This window comes from Lactuca virosa, chromosome 3 (assembly GCF_052849685.1).
Source record: "Lactuca virosa cultivar CGN04683 chromosome 3, Lactuca_virosa_CGN04683_v6, whole genome shotgun sequence".
NCBI lineage: Eukaryota > Viridiplantae > Streptophyta > Magnoliopsida > Asterales > Asteraceae > Lactuca > Lactuca virosa.
The window spans coordinates 29,712,121-29,730,213 of record NC_136428.1 but is presented as its reverse complement, the minus strand read 5'-3'; the positions used below and the strand labels follow the sequence as shown (position 1 = coordinate 29,730,213).

Genomic DNA, 18,093 nt, shown 5'->3' with positions numbered 1-18,093 from the left:
AAATCGAGAAGTCAAACAAATTCTTGAAAAGACGGTCAACACCACACGAAAAGATTGGAGCTTGAAGTTAGAAGATGCATCGTGGGCGTATCGGACCGCCTATAAAACTCCAATTGGCATGTCTCCATTCCGCCTCGTCTATGGAAAGTCTTGTCATTTACCAGTGGAATTGGAACACAAGGCATATTGGGCGATTAAAAAGTGTAATTTCAATATTGAAGAAACCGGGAAGCACCGCAACATGCAACTTCAAGAAATCGAAGAGTTGAGGAACGAGTCTTATGAAAATGCAAGCATCTACAAAAACAAGACAAAAGCGTTTCACGACAAGCACATCACTTGAAAACATTTTATTCTGGGCCAAAAAATTCTTCTTTATCATTCACGCTTAAAGCTATTCCCGGGAAAGTTGCGATCTTGATGGCACAGACCTTTTATCGTTATAAAAGTGTTTTATCACGGTGCGGTTGAAATTAAGAGTTTGGAAACGAATCAAATATTCAAAGTGAATGGGCACCGTTTGAAACCATTTTATGAAGGCTTTGACACGGGAGAATTCGATAACGTAACATTGGAAACTCCGATTTACGAAAGTTGACGGAAGCGGAGCTATGTCTTGGAAAAGACGTTAAATAAATGCATAATAAAAAAATAATCTCCGTTTGAAATTTTGGTGTTTCTAAGCTTGAAGTTAGTCAAAAAAAAGTTGTGCGGGTGCCTACGCAAGCGTTGTGCGACCCAGACCCAGCCGTGCAAATTTTGAGCTCCAAATTACCCCCACATGGGGTTCCATCTGATTAGTGCGCGCGGCCAACCTCCACCCTCCCAGCTCCTTGCGCGGTCAAGACCAAAATTCCATTCCCCATTGCGCGACCCACCAATCCACCCTTATTGCTTCGACCCACAGCCCATACCCGGTCCACTGGCCATACTGGTAGCCCATTTGAGGCCGAAGACCATTATGACCTCCCAATCCAAAAATTGTCGCCACCCTCTTATGCTCAGCCTTCGGGAGCACACTTCGAGCCATAACATGAGTACCAGTTCTATCAACAACACAAATAGCCCGAGCCCGAACCCGAGTATCCTCTTGATATATACAGTCAGCTTGCCGCCTTGCGCCTTCAGGGCAACCAGAACACAGCAGCCATTCGGCGCATCGAGGAGCAGCAAGCTCGCACCAACAACTACATGGAGGATCTTTGGCATCCTTTTCAGCCCGAAGGCGGTTACCGTCCTCGCTGGCCTCCTCCACCTTGATCCCGGTATGATCCTTCCTTACTCTCATCCTAAGCATTGAGGACAATGCTTAACTTTAAGCTTGGGGTGAGGTATTCTTATATTTTATTTTTAATTTCATTTAGGTTGTATATTTTTGCATTTAGAGTAAGTCATTTAGGTCATTCATAAAAATTGCATAAAAAAAATCCAAAAATATTGCATATTTTATTTCTTTCTTTTCTAATTTTCATACTTTTTAGATGCATTATAGTTTAAGTTCATGCATTTTTGTTCTCTCTTGTTTTCTCATCCCTACAGGTACCATAAAGTCGAGTCATAACTATTGAATCATAGATTGGTCCCGGGTCTTGATATGGAATTCCTTGTATTGGATAAATGGGACACGTTTTGAGCCTCACAGACCACTTTGAGACCGCTTGTGTGGGGGTCAGATGCAGGTAGCTTGATTGGTTTAGGTGCGGAGGGATGTGGTTGGTCAAACCGATGTGTGCGAGCAAAGATTAGCCCGGTAAGGTATTTTGAAGACATTGAAGACTCGCATCTTGGTTTTAGGGGGAGTACCCCTTAGTAATCCCGAGTCTCGTCCGAGCCGTACTTAGTTAGATTCTCACCACCTTTTTAAGATAAGTCATCATTTTTTTTAGGGGTCTAGAATAGATAGTTAGATAGATTTTGTTTATCACACCTTGCATTGAGGTGCTTGATGAACTTTGAAGTGGGTCCCCAATTCACATCTTTTGGGACCAAGTTTTTTCGGTAACACCCATTTTTGAGTCATATCCCACCCCTTTTTAGTTGATCTTGGCACATTGTCAATGATCATTAGGTGTTCATGTTAGCCTCCATCCTATGTTACATGGTGAAATTCCTTAGACCTTCCAAGAAGAAAACACAAAAAAATGAAGAAATTGGAAAAGTGAAGACAAAAAAAAAACAATGAAGAAGATTAAAGAAAAGCAACAAAAACAAAGAAGAAAAATGAAGAAAAAGAACAACACAAAAAGAAGAACAAGAATCCAAGTTCAAGACTTTCTTTCTTTCAAAAAAAAATAATAAAATAATAAAATAATAAAAGAGAGAAGATCGAGCTACAAAGAGGCTGAAGACCAAATAACAGAAGTTCAAGATTGAAGATTTAAGCTGTTAGGTTTAGATTTAGGATAAGTAGAATTTTTATTATTTTATTTTTATTTTTTATTTTTGGTGAGAAAAGGCTATGACGATGAGACGGTAAACTGTAAAGGACAGTACAATGGAGAAGCCTTTGAAACCGGATGTTTGCCCGGAGGCCGTGCTACAAAACCCTATTCCGTACTATACACTTTAGCCTGACAAATGTAGGAATCATAGTGTGTGAAGAGGCGCCTTTCCTTTATGCATTATGGTCTACATTGGTGATTTAAAGTGCCCCCACTGGACGCATCCTCTGTTTCCTTTGTCTTGTACACCTCGACTACATCTAACCGTGATCTATTCGCCCATCAAGTGGTTGAGAATGTGGTTTATGGCTCTAAAGCGGGGAACATTGTGAAGATACGTAGGGTCCATGAAAGACTGATTATGACCATATTGACTGATGTTGACCAAGTTCTATGGTATCTTTCTTTTTCCATTTTAGTTTAGCTCATCCCGAGCTCATTTTAGTCTTGTTCTAACTTAAGGACAAGTTAGGTTTAAGCTTGGGGTGATTTGATAGCTTATTTTATTTCCTTATTTTTATTAGTTTATTTTAGTATTTTTAGCTCTTTTTATTAGTATTGCATTATATATTTTTTATTTTCCTTTATCATGGATCGTATCGGAGACTTTCTATTTTGCATGAGAAATTTTGTAGGGTTTTGGAGCTCATTGCGGTTGCGGTTTGAATAGAGTTGGGCTTTGTGGGCTTTCGAGACATTATTGACTTTGCTTCCTCTGCCGTGAATTCTGGCAAACGGCCACCTCTAACATATTTTATCATTGTGTCCGGGTATTTTCCACTAAATAATGGCTCCATGAACCTGATTTTTTTTTAACATATAGTTATCATAGAATAATTAACAATTCTCCACATCATAATTATATATATATATATATATATATATATATATATATATATATATATATATATATATATATATATATATATATATATATATAAAATACAAATGGACTCACCATCCAAACATGAAGTCTATGGCTCTGAGGGTTGCATCCTTGTCTTCTTGTTTCTCAAGATTAAGTGGCTCGCAAAATACTGCGTTTAGTGTAATCCCAATCTTACCTCCTTGTTTTTTCTGAAAAGATTTCGGTCCCAAATGGATAAGAAATATAGATATGTTGATGCTCATGGTTAAACATGAAACTAGTTCATATATATTCATTTTGTGGGTCAATCTTTTTAATCTTTCCATAATAAGAATAACCGTAATGCATAGTTTAATACAAGAGTTGAAATATTTGATAAAAGAGTTGAATACGGTGTAATGTCTATCTGATATTGCATAAATTAATTTCAACCATAGTCAGATGTTATGTTGGTGTTCAACAGATACCATCCAACTCTTTAATGGGAAAAATGAAAAATACACGCAACCCACATAACAAATACATACAACCAAAAACAATAACCAAGATGAATGATATATATATTACTTGAAATATTTGTCGGTATAAATTGACAACAGAAGCATGAGAAAGGAGTAAGTTTTTTGCTACTATATACGGCTCAGTGCCAGGATTCCCAACACCGTCTTTTCCCCGGCCAGGCGCAAATGTACCATCAGCGTATCCAGAAGAAGCATAAGAATGTGGTTCGTTTATTGTGATCCAATTCTTCACTCGATCACCAAACTCTCGGAAGCAAAATCCCGCATAACTCGTAAAATCATATCTAATAATCAAATATGCACAATAATATAATATCCTGATGAGGTTGCAATTTGTTTTTCAAATTATTGAAGAGCGGTATATATATTTTCTTTTTAAGTGTTACTTACATAATTTTTTCACTTAGGAAGCCCATGTATTCTACTTCCAGGGTTTCAGGAGTGTCCCAATGAAAGAGAGTGACATACGGAGTAATTCCACAAAGTATGAGTTCATTGATTAGGTTATTGTAGTAGATAATACCTTCCTTGTTGACGCCGTTACTTGGTCTTCCACCTAAAAATTGAACACAAAGTTACAGCTTTAACTAAACAAAATTCATATACATAATTTTTTTTCGTTATTCACTTGGAAATATTCTAGTCCATGAAATTGAGAATCTATAGGCATTTAGATCCATTTTCTTCATCATTTGCACATCCTCCTGTTTTTAAATCACAAAACAAAAAGCGGTTTGTATTAATGAAATGTTGAAAATTGATGTAAGAGTACAAAAAGGTAAAGCATGATTACCTTGTATTTAAAATAAGCATTAGTACCGTTGTTTCCATTATCACCATTAACAATGGCATCTGCACCAAATCAAAGCAAATTAAATTCTCATGAAGTTAATTAAAGAAAATGAGCATTGTGATCGTCTTCACAAAAAAAAAAATGAAAATGAGAAAGACCGACCAGATGGTTGTGGCAGAAGACATCCCAAATGCTTTCACCTCTACAACCTCTAGATGTGGCACCTTCAATCTATATCAATTATCAAACAAGAATGTGATACTCGAAACTTGGATTGAAATTGCACATGTCTTTCGGTAAAAATGAAAGAAGACATCTTTAGTTACCACTTATCAGTTTAAACTTTAAAAAAAAAACAAAAACATTTCAGCAAAATATTAAAATTGAATTAACATTTTTTTGTGAAATAAAATATTGAAGATGTTTTTGAGTTATCAACAAAACCAAGAAATGTTATATTTTAGTTTATAAAATGGTTATTAAAATTGGGTTAACATTTTTTTGAGAAATAAAATATTGAAGATGTTTTTGAGTTATCAACAAAACCAAGAAATGTTATATTTTAGTTTATAAAATGGTAACGAAACTCAGAGTTATTTCCACATGCTCTAACATGGTATTAACTAGTCACATTTCAGTCTTGCACTTTTAAAGTTCTGTTACGAATATGATCTATTCTATTTTAAATTCATCTCAAAATTAGTTTTTTTCATTGAAAAGTTACTTTTTTCAACTATTTTTAAAAAAATTTGTGCGTTCATACAAAGTTTTTTAAAAATTTGTAAAAACGTTTAAGTAGTGGTTGTAAAAAGTATATATATATATATATATATATATATATATATATATATATATATATATATATATATATATATATATATAAAGAAGAAGGATTAGAAAGGTTTAAAGAAATGTTGTAAAGTATAAAAGTTTAAAATTTGATATAACTTGGCATACAGGGTATAGATCTGATTTCTGTGTTATGTCATTTGTGTTCTACTAAGATTGAAGAGTCATGTGATGTGGTAAAAGAAATTTGGGACAAAGTGATTAAGTGGCTTGATCTCTCTTTCCTTTGTGTGTGAATGTCCCATAAATTATGGATTGCGTGGATGACATTTCTTTGATATCGTTGAAAAGAAGAAAGTTTGGAGTAATAATTATCATCACTACGATTTTGGTTATCTGGTCTTACAAAAATAATGAGGTGTTCAAGACGTACAACATGAGGAAAAGTCATATATTTAAAAGTATTGTGTAACGCCCCATTCCTGGTATGTAATTTAAATATTGAATTTCCTTTCTTAGGGTTACTCGACGAGTCAGTAGCCCCGACTCGTCGAGTAGAAGCGGGAATGCACGTGGACTTAGTGGGGCGACTCGACGAGTCCATTCCCGACTCGGCGAGTCTGCCAGTCTGGATGAAACCCTAATTCTTAGGGTTTGTACCCTATTTAAACGTCCTTATAGCCCCCATCCCAGCCTCCAGCACCTCTAGAGTGTTCTCCCTCAAAACCCTAGCCCTCCATTGGTGAGTTGAGTGATTCCTTCTTGATTTTGAGTGTTTTGGTGTATTCTTGGAAGTGTAGAAGAGAAGGAAGGAGAGAAGCTGCAAAGGAGAAGAAGGAGATCCAGAAACTAGCTTCCATTTGCTACTTCATCTGGTAATAAAGCCTCTACCTTGTTTATTTTCCTAGTAGATCTTCATATATGCTTGTTTGGCCACTCTTGGGACATTTCAAGGTCCAAACTCGAGATTGGAGCTCCCTTAGGGTAGCGAACTATAGATCTGGACATCATTGAGCTCCAGGAGCTCAAAGTAGCTACCTTTATGCAAAGCAAGGCCTTGTTCCAAACCCTAGGTTCCCATTTCTAGCTTATTTTGGTGTTTTAGCTTCATACCTCTATGCATGTACGTAAAGTTGGCAACTTTACGTGTTATATCGGCTCTAGAAGCTCAGATCTATGAATTTGATGCACTGGAATCGATTAGAATCAACTGTTTATTGAAGACATGCATAGGACTCGACGAGTCGTTCATTGGACTCGGCGAGTAGGAGTGCAAACTCCCGATTTCTCCGATTTCTCCGAGTCGCGAGTTAGAGAATTGTAAGTTAGGGAACTCGGCGAGTCCATAGTAGGACTCAGTGAGTAGAGTCAACCTAGAAGTTGACTTTGACCAGGACTTTGACTCTGACCAGGGGGTAAATTGGTCATTTACTCCATGAGGAATCATCAGTTGATTCAGAATGTTATGTGATTGTAGCCGGGGAGTCGCCGGAGCAGCGGACAGGGAATTCTCACTCGGGATATCAGCAGCCAGTTATACTAGGTGAGTTCTCCTTCAGTAGGAACGGGTCTACGGCACCAAGGTCGGCCCGTAGTGTGAAATGATAGTAGCTGAGTGTAGGCGGGGCCCGTATCCTATCCTAGCAGAGCATGGGCGAGGCCCGTATCTCATAATAGTAGTTAAATATGATGTATGAGCAGTAGATTAGCTTTACATGTTGTCTGTGTGATACTTGTATGTTGAGTGTGGGCGAGGCCTGTACCTCATCATAGTCAAGTGTGGGCGAGGCCCGTATCTCGAAGTAGCTGAGCATGGGCGAGGCTCGTACCTCAGAGATAGTGGAGTGTGGGCGAGGCTCGTATCTCCTAGACAGTGGAGTGTGGGCAAGGCCCGTATCTCCTAGATAGCGGAGTGTGGGCGAGGCCCATATCTCCTAGTTGCATGCTATGTGTAGATGGTATGTGGTAGATTGGGGAGACTCACTAAGCTTTGTGCTTACTGTTTTCAGTTTTGGTTCCAGGTACTTCCACTAGCACTGGGAAGGGCTCGGGATGATCGCATGGCACACACCACAGTCTTCAGCCTGGGAGCTAGACTCTGATATTTGGATATGAGATTTGATTTGAGACAGATACTATGATGTTTATGATACACGATTATGATTTTTCTTATGATTTTGGATGGTTGATTGCTTTAATAATGTTTTGAAAACGAAATTTTTGGGTTGTATTTTTGGGACGTTACAAGTTGGTATCAGAGCCTTGGTTGAAGGATTCAGGCACGCTTTTCGGGTGTGTCTGAACTCAAACTAAGGAAATGGTATAAGGTTTTCAAAAGGAGATCATTTTCGAAAAGAATTTTTGAAAAAGAAACTTAAAAAGAGAAAAGAGTTTTGAGAAAAAAATAAGAGAAAAGGGTGTGGTGCATGCAATCAGCCGAGCTCAAGTAAGTACTCCCAATTTACCCATACAAGTTTATGTTATGATTATCAGTTTTAGTAGAACAGCATGCTAGATTAGGGCTAAGGATCTAGGAGGATGCCTTATGTGCCTGCTATATGTGTTTCAGCTTTATGAGAACTGCATGCTAGTACAGATTAGACAGGAGGATAGCCTGAGTAGTATATGCTTGATTATGTGCACTCGATGTCCGAATGCTGCTTGCTTTGTGCTTTTAGGAGTTCTAGTTGTCTTTCGCTAGCTAGTAAACAAATATGTTAAGTTACATATTGCTAGGACTAAATAATTCCAGAAGGTTAGGTCTAGCCCTATTTCGCAGCTCTTGTTTGAGTCCAACCGTTGTAGGGTAGGATCTCTCATTCGAAGAATTATCTAGTCTGAGTGATATGTAATAGTATTTGTGTCACAACTAGCATTCTAGCTAGGAAATCCTGTACTCTTGTAAACATTATCTACTGTAAACTCGTAACCCTAATTCATGCTATGCTTGAAGTTCAACCTATGGAAACACATTAAAACCTAGATTCATCAAGTAAAGTTGAAAACCCTAGAAATCCCGGTTTAAGTCCTATATGGACTAGGGTTTCCTTATTGGGCCTAATGGGCCAATAAGCTTCCAATTTGACTATTTTGGGCTTAGAACTGTTAAATGGGCTCTCATTGGACCCACTCTCATAAGACTTAACCTTTTTGGGCCTTATAAGCCTAAAATGGACTAATTTATCTTTAATGGGCCTTATTGGGCCATAACTAATCCAATTAGCTTTAATGGACTCAAATCCATTCTCTTATACAAAAATTGGGCCGTGAGCTACCCTAAGGGCCCAATAGGCCGTAAGTTTTCCTTATGGGCCTCATGAACTCGAGCCAAGGCAAGAATGGGCCAAAGTGATTCCTTCCTCCTTCCTTAGCCCATTTCGGCCCAAGTAAAACAAAAAAAATATATAAAAGAATGGATAAATGAGGGTTGACAATTGTAGTGCCACCTCATAAATATACATAGGGTATCCATGCACCATTCTCATGTTTCCATGCATGTCAACTCATCTCACTCTCTCCCCTCTCCCCTCTTCTTGTTTCGGCCGAAGACACACAACACACACACACTACACAAAAATTATCTCCATGTCTCTCTAAGGCCATCTCCTTCCTTCCTTCAAGGAATTCTCGAAAATTTGGCTTGGATTCAAGAGTCTTCATCAAGTGTTGTCAATCTTTGGTAAGTCTTTACACATCCAAGCTTCATAACTTCACTCTCTTGTTAGATCATTCCTTTACACAAAGTTTTTGGTGTTTATACTCTTAGAAATCTTCTTGAGTTCGAGATCTACTCAAGGAAGTTGCTAGGACCAAACTCTTCCATTTCTTTCTTCAAAACCGAACCCACAAACCTAAGGTGAGTTCATACCCCTCTATTTTCGGTTTTCATATGATTTATGGGGGAGAATACAAGTCAAATGTGAAGATCTATGTGTATTTGTATGTTATGTGTGATTTCTTGTGTTTTTGTGGTAAATATGTACTAAAAATGAAAGATATTTCGAGATCTATAGTTCAAGAAGGAAAAATATGTGATCTAGGTCATATTTCCCCAACATGTCAAGATAAACTACTATACAAGCTTTAAAATAAACACACTACAACATAAAATTTGTTATTGGACCATTTTTGATAAATAAACAAAAGATGGGGAAAAAGATATCATTCACGGTTTCTACAAAGATCAAAAGGTCAAAACAGCTAAAATAAGAGTTTTTATAAATATTAGGCTTTTTAAAGGACTAAAAATGTAAATTTTAGCCTAATGGGCTAAAATTTGGGCTTTTCGACTATTTAGGCCCAAAAATACGAAAAATCAAATTTAAGGGGCTGAAATGGAAAGTTTTCTCAAAACAGGGGCTATAAACGTATATAAACCTATTTCAGGGGTTAAAATGGCCTTATTTATCAAAAGGGACTAAAAATGCAAAGATTTTGGATTTTGGGTAAAAATTGTAAAAATTGCAAAAAGTGTGGATTTAAATGCAAATCTTTTAACTAAGGGGCTGAAACTGTCCTAAATAAAATTTTGGGCTTAAAACATCATTTAATTAAGTGTTTAGGTCAAAAATGTCAAGAAAAATAGTTCAAGGACCTAATACGTCATTTTTCATAAAAAGGGCTCAAAATTACCAACTTTACCAAAATAAGGGGCTGAATTGGTCAAACTAATATTTTTAGTCAATTATGTTAATAATAAAATAATTGGGTCAAAATATACAAAACTTTATAACTTATGGGTTTTAAATAAAAAAATAACTATTTTTATAAATCTATGAATCGTTATAAAACAAATTGGTGATTATTACGACATATCGATTAAACAACTTCGCAACACTAATACTATACAAAACAAGTAAACATTCTAATTGTTGGGCTTGAAAGATTCTAATCATGCTTATTGGGCCTTCGTGACCCATTAACATGACTTTTGGGCCCAACATAAATAATACATGTTATTGGGCCTCCTGTGACCCAATTACATGCTTAAGGGACCCTCAATGGCTTTTACATACTATTGGGCCTCAGTGGCCCATTAGCATTGCTAGTAAGGTCCAAATAAATCTTATGCGAAATGGGCCAACGCGCCTTTCGTATACTCGACAGCCTTAAATAACATACGTAATTAGTAGGGCCTAGTAGTCCTCTTCTCCTCGTCTGTTAGGCTTACCTTCTCTTCAAGTAAACTAAAATCAGGTCATTAATCAAGGTTAATCAAATTCATTTGGATTAAGTGAGTAATAACGGGCGACACCAATAAGTGTCGGTCGTAGTCTGTAGTTGTAATCAAAGTCTCCGGGAGGGAGAGCGAGAGTTTGTGTATAGATCTATACGGGGGTGACTCCCCCACACCTAAGCTGTTTGCTACAGTTAGACTCGGCCAGTCTAGGGTGACAAAATCTTAAGATCAATTCCGGTGTTCATTAGAATGCCAAGACAGACGAACTAGTCATTATCATGCATGGTTATAACGACTCACATAGAGATCCAATACCATCTAAGTAATCAGGGGAAATCATATTCATTCGCTGTGACGATACAATAATACAAAACAATCATAATATTTTATCGGAAAACATCGGGTTTTCTGGGGAAACCAATCTTACTCACTTGTACTTTCAAAAACCATAATGCAAAACTTCTCATTTATACACGTTTTGAAATCATTCACGCATATACTTACAGGATCATCACAACATTTTCATGAAAAGTCTTATTACAGAAAATATCGGATTTTCTGGGTTTTACGAACGACATAAACTATTTTACATCAAACATACTTATGAACTCACCAACATTATATATGTTGACCGTTTTCAAAATAACTTGGATTCTCAGGTAATCGTTAGAACTAGGAAGCATCCAGTGTGTTGAAAGTTTCTTTTGTAGTTGCTAATCACCAAACACTTTATATTTTGGGATCATGTAATGTAAACCATGTACTTGATGTAAACAATGCCAGTTGTACTATGTAATGTTTGGTGATGAATGTGTTATGTTTCATGTATATTCATTGTGATGATATTTCAATTTAAGTCACGCGAGCCCTCAGACGTTTCCGCCGTCTGGTTCGGGGGTGTGACAATTTGCGAGCTAGTTAGGGGAAGAAAGCAGGGACTTCTTACGCAGCTGATGGCGGAGAGTGGGTTGGAGATTTCCCTAGGGCAAGCCTAGGAAGAGCGTAGCAGAGATCAGTAGCAGTAGAAGGGACTTGGTGGAGTCAAGGCAGTTCTTGAGGAAAGTACGGGTAGATGTGGAAGGTAGTATGGGCCCGTGCTATTGAAAGCAGAGGATCCGTACTCGAATCGAGGAAGGCTGAGGCAAAACCAGGAAACTTGTGGTAGATGTGATCCCTCTAGTTATATCAGTGTTTCTGATGATTGTCATTATGTGTTTCAGAATGGTGGTTTTACGCCCTAGACCAGCAGTCGGCAGTTCAGGTGCCGGAGAGGGATCAGGTTCAGGCTCGGGAGCCGAGCATTTGGATGAGCAGACCAAAGAGTTCATCTCTTCAGAGGTCACACGTAGCATACTTGAGCAGACTCATGTGATCTTTGGATCGGTCAAGGAGGGTATTCTTGAGCTGTTGGATGAGAGGTTGAGTGCGTTCCGCGCTGAGATGGTGACTATGATGGGGTCACGTACTTTGACCTTCAGGGAGTTCCGGGCTTGTAAAGCTCCAGATTACCAGGGGGCCCGAGACCCCATTACGAGTACCAGATGGTTGGCTGATGTGGCCAACGCCTTCCGCACTAGCAGATGTCCCGAGGGGGATAAGGTCCGACTTGCATCCTGTCTTCTGAAGGGCAGGGCACGCGATTGGTGGGAGGAGGTCGGACATGTCATTGGGGATGATGCAGCCCTTGATGCTATGACCTGGACGGATTTTGTGGCCCGGTTCAGGGCCGAGTTTGCACCTGTCATAGAGGTGCAGCAGCTTGCTAGGGAGTTCCAGGATCTCCAGCAGACGACGGAGACAGTGGCAGAGATTACCGCCAAGTTCAGGGAGAGGGCTCTTCTCGTTCCTCAGTACGCGGCAGATAAGGAGATGAAGAAGGCCCGGTATCATGAGATGTTGAGGAGTGATATCAGACAGTTTGTGAGCCGGTCCAGCTGTAAAACGTTGGATGACATGATTGCGAGGGCTCGTGAGAGGGAGATTGATCTTGAGATGGAGAGAAAGAGGAAACCAGAGGTAATGTCTGGTTCAGATAGTTCGGGCAAAAGGCCCAAGACAGATTCCCGAGGGAAGGGCCAGCAGGGCCGAGGCCGCTGCGGCAAGTGTGGTAGGTCGCACGATGGGGCGTGCAGGGCAGGGAGTTCGGGCTGCTTCAAATGCGGCCGAATAGGTCATATGAGCAGGGATTGTACTGCTACTTCTACCGTTACTACCACGTCACTTTCTGACCTGATTTGCTTTCAGTGCAATCAGAGGGGCCATAAGAGGTCCCAGTGTCCGAGCTTAGCAGCAGCAGGGAAGTGGCGACACCTACCCCTGCTACATTGAGGATTACAGACGGCCGTCAGGGTCGGTCCAAGGAGCCAGTGGCGAAGAGTAGAGCCTTTCAGCTAACAGCAGAGGAGGCGCGAGCGACTCCTGATGTGGTGACGGGTATGTATTTTCCTCTTATCTCTGTTTTTTATATAGTTTGTTTCTCATGATTATGTGTTTGTGTATAGGGTCGTTCTTAGTGAACGGCATTTCAGCTACGGTATTGTTTGATTCGGGGGCTACCCGATCATTCGTTTCGCTCGCATTTAGCAAGCGATTTAGCAGAGCTCCAGGGGAGCTGGATTGTCCATTTGATGTTGAGATAGCCAATGACAGGACCGTCAGGGTCGCGAGAGTCCATAGGGGATGTACATTACGGCTGTATGACGAGCAGTTCAGGGTGGATTTGGTTCCCATTCCCTTACGAGGGAATAAAGTTATAGTAGGTATGGATTGGTTGAGCCCGAACGGGGCAATGATTGAATGTGAGTGCCAGTTGGTGAGGGTTCGCACTCCTAGCGGGGGAGAGTTAGTGATTCAGGGCGAAAGGCCGCAGCGCGGACCGATTCTTTGCTCAGCAGCGAGGGCGAGGCGCTATTTCCAGCAGGGATGCGCAGGATACGTCGCCTATGTTATGGATACCCGGAAAAAGGGTAAGGCGACAGTTGATGATGTACCAGTAGTGCGAGAGTACCCGGACGTATTCCCAGAGGATTTACCTGGGATACCCCCGGAGAGACAGGTTGAGTTTAGGATTGATCTGGTTCCTGGTGTGGATCCAATAGCCAAGGCACCATACCGGTTGGCTCCTCCCGAGATGCAGGAGTTGTCTACGCAGCTGCAGGAGCTGCTAGACAAGGGGTTTATCAGACCGAGCAGTTCACCATGGGGAGCCCCGATCCTGTTTGTGAAGAAGAAGGACGGGGTCACACCGTATGTGTATTGATTACCGGGAGCTGAATAAGGTAACGGTGAAGAACCGTTACCCACTCCCGAGGATAGATGATTTGTTCGATCAGCTGCAGGGGGCATCTTGGTTTTCCAAGATTGATCTACGGTCCGGATATCACCAGATGCGGGTCAGAGATGATGATGTGCAGAAGACTGCTTTTAGGACGCGCTATGGTCATTATGAGTTTGTGGTGATGTCGTTTGGGCTCACCAATGCTCCAGCCGCGTTCATGTATCTCATGAACCGCGTATGCAGGCCGATGCTGGATCGGTCTGTGATAGTGTTTATTGACGACATCTTGGTTTACTCCAAGACTCAGGAGCAACACGAGGAGCACCTGAGAGAGGTGCTAGAGACACTTAGGAGGGAGAGAATTTTCGCAAAGTTCTCCAAGTGTGAGTTCTGGTTGCGCGAGGTGCAGTTTCTGGGACACCTCGTCAACCAGAAGGGTATATTAGTCGATCCCGCCAAGATAGAGGCCGTGATGTAGTGGGAGGTCCCGAAGTCTCCATCTGAGATTCGGAGCTTCCTGGGCTTGGCAGGGTACTACAGGAGATTCATCCAGGATTTCTCCAAGATAGCAGTACCGCTCACTCGACTGACCAAGAATTTGGTTGCGTATCGCTGGGGTCCTGAGCAGCAAGCAGCCTTCGAGACGCTCAGGCAGCGATTGTGCGAGGCACCGATTCTCACCCTGCCAGAGGAAGTAGATGATTTTGTGGTCTACTGTGACGCTTCGATCACAGGCATGGGAGCAGTGTTGATGCAGCGAGGCCATGTGATAGCTTATGCCTCTAGACAGTTGAAGCCTCACGAGGCTAACTATCCGACGCATGACTTAGAGTTGGGGGCCGTTGTGTTCACCCTCAAGATTTGGTGGCCTTACCTCTATGGGGTCCGATGTACTATTTACACGGATCACAAGAGTCTGAGGTACCTCATGGATCAGCCAAATCTGAACATGAGGCAGCGTCGATGGTTAGATGTGGTTAAGGATTACGATTGTGAGATCCTTTACCACCCGGGCAAGGCCAACGTAGTGGCCGATGCCCTGAGCCGCAAGGTGGTGGCGGCCCCGATACGAGACATCTGTTTGAGGATGACAGTGAAGACTCCATTGCTGGAGCAGATTAGAGAGGCACATGTTGAGGGCCTGAAGGAGGAGAGGCAGAAGTGTGAGAGGATCGTGGGTCGGGTGACTTCTTTTGATTATGATAGCCGAGGACTGTTGACCCTACATGGGAGGGTCTAGGTACCGTACTGGGGCGGAGTACGGCATGTATTGATGGATGAGGCCCACAAGTCTCGATTCTCCATTCACCCAGGGGCGACGAAGATGTACAGAGATCTTCGACCCGATTACTGGTGGCCCTGCATGAAGCGGGACGTAGCTTGGTATGTGGAGAGATGCCTGACCTGCAGGAAGGTCAAGGCAGAGCACCAGAGGCCCCACGGCAAGATGCAGCCGCTGGACATTCCCGTGTGGAAATGGGAGGATATCACCATGGATTTCATTACTAAGCTTCCCAGGACCGCACGTGGGGTAGATTCGATTTGGGTCATCGTGGATCGGTTGACCAAAAGTGTGCATTTCATACCGATCCAGGAGAGCATCTCAGCCGAAAAACTGGCTGATATTTATGTGCGAGAGGTGGTGGCACGTCATGGAGTGCCTGTCTCAGTGGTATCAGACAGAGACGTCTGTTTTACTTCCAGGGTTTGGAAGCGGTTTCACGACGAGATGGGTACTCGTCTCCATTTCAGCACCGCTTTCCACCCTCAGACGGACGGACAGAGCGAGAGGATGATCCAGACTCTCGAGGACATGCTTCGGGCATGTGTGTTAGATTTCGGTGGCAGTTGGGATACGTATCTTCCGTTAGCGGAATTTTCGTATAACAACAGTTATCACTCCAGTATAGACCGGCCTCCCTTCGAGATGCTCTACGGGAGGAAATATAGGACCCCAATCTGTTGGGGTGAGGTTGGTCAGCGAGTCATGGGGAGTACAGAGGTGGTACTCAAGACTACGGAGCAGATTCAGCAAGTCCGGAGCAGACTCCAAACTGCTCAGAGCCGGCAGAAGAGTTACGCCGACAAGCGGCGTTCGGACATGGAGTTTCAGGTGGGCGATATGGTCCTCCTGAAAGTGTCACCCTGGAAGGGTGTTATCAGATTTCGGAAGCGGGGCAAGCTGGGCCCCATATTCATTGGTCCGTTTAGGGTTTTGGCCCGGGTGGGTCGGGTTGCTTATCGGTTAGACCTTACAGCAGAGCTCAGCCAGATCCACAGCACGTTCCATGTTTCTCAGTTGCGGAAGTGCTTAGTGGATGATTCAGCAGTGGTACCCCTGGAGGACATTCAGGTTGATGACAGTCTGAACTATATCGAGAGACCAGTCGCGATTCTAGAACGCAAGGTGAAAGAGCTGAGGAACAAGAGAGTAGAGTTGGTGAAGGTGCAGTGGCAGCACGGCAAGGGTTCGGAGTGGACATGGGAGCCCGAGGAAGAGATGAGGGAGCACTACCCAGAGTTGTTTCCAAAGACAGCAGACTTCGAGGACGAAGTCTAAGATAAGTGGGGAAGAATTGTAACGCCCCATTCCAGGTATGTAATTTAAATATTGAATTTCCTTTCTTAGGGTTACTCGACGAGTCAGTAGCCCCGACTCGTCGAGTAGAAGCGGGAATGCACGTGGACTTAGTGGGGCGACTCGGCGAGTCTTCCAGTCTGGATGAAACCCTAATTCTTAGGGTTTGTACCCTATTTAAACGTCCTTATAGCCCCCATCCCAGCCTCCAGCACCTCTAGAGCGTTCCCCCTCAAAACCCTAGCCCTCCATTTGGTGAGTTGAGTGATTCCTTCTTGATTTTGAGTATTTTGGTGTATTCTTGGAAGTGTAGAAGAGAAGGAAGGTGAGAAGGTTCAAATGAGAAGAAGGAGATCCAGAAACTAGCTTCCATTTGCTGCTTCATCTGGTAATAAAGCCTCTACCTTGTTTATTTTCCTAGTAGATCTTCATATATGCTTGTTTTGCCATTCTTGGGACATTTCAAGATCCAAACTCGAGATTGGAGCTCCCTTAGGGTAGCGAACTGTAGATCTGGACATCATTGAGCTCCAGGAGCTCAAAGTAGCTACCTTTATGCAAAGCAAGGCCTTGTTCCAAACCCTAGGTTCCCATTTCTAGCTTATTTTGGTGTTTTAGCTTCATACCTCTATGCATGTACGTAAAGTTGGCAACTTTACGTGTTATATCGGCCCTAGAAGCTCAGATCTATGAATTTGATGCACTGGAATCGATTAGAATCAACTGTTTATTGAAGACATGCATAGGACTCGACGAGTCGTTCATTGGACTCGGCGAGTAGGAGTGCAAACTCCCGATTTCTCTGATTTGAGAGTTGCAAGTTGAATCAGTGAGTGGAAGATGACTAAGTGAGTTAGAACAAGGATCTGAAAGTAGAAGGATTCGACGAGTCTACGCCCCAACTCGGCGAGTCGAGTCGCGAGTTAGAGAATTGTGAGTTAGGGAACTCGGCGAGTCCATAGTAGGACTCGACGAGTAGAGTCAACCTGGAAGTTGACTCTGACCAGGACTTTGACTCTGACCAGGGGGGTAAATTGGTCATTTACTCCATGAGGAATCATCAGTTTGATTCAGAATGTTATGTGATTGTAGCCGGGGAGTCGTCGGAGCAGCGGACAGGGAATTCTCACTCGGGATATCAACATCTAGTTATACGAGGTGAGTTCTCCTTCAGTAGGAACGGGTCTACGGCACCAAGGCCGGCCCGTAGTGTGAAATGATAGTAGATGAGTGTGGGCGGGGCTCGTATCCTATCCTAGCAGAGCATGGGCGAGGCCCGTATCTCATAGTAGTAGTTAAATATGATGTATGAGCAGTAGATTAGCTTTACATGTTGTCTGTGTGATACCTGTATGTTGGGTATAGTAGTTGAGTGTGGGCGAGGACCATACCTCATCATAGTCAAGTGTGGGCGAGGCCCGTATCTCGAAGTAGCTGAGCATGGGCGAGGCCCGTACCTCAGAGATAGTGGAGTGTGGGCGAGGCCCGTATCTCCTAGACAGTGGAGTGTGGGCAAGGCCCGTATCTCCTAGATAGCGGAGTGTGGGCGAGGCCCGTATCTCCTAGTTGCATGCTATGTGTAGATGGTATGTGGTAGATTGGGGAGACTCACTAAGCTTTGTGCTTACTGTTTTCAGTTTTGGTTCC

At 42.2% G+C, this 18,093-nt stretch overlaps 1 pseudogene; it reads right to left on the bottom strand.

Annotated features, from left to right (window-relative positions):
* Positions 1-3,431: 3,431 nt before the first annotated feature.
* LOC145163380 (beta-glucosidase 12-like) lies at positions 3,432-4,670 on the bottom strand (annotated as a pseudogene).
* Positions 4,671-18,093: the final 13,423 nt, after the last annotated feature.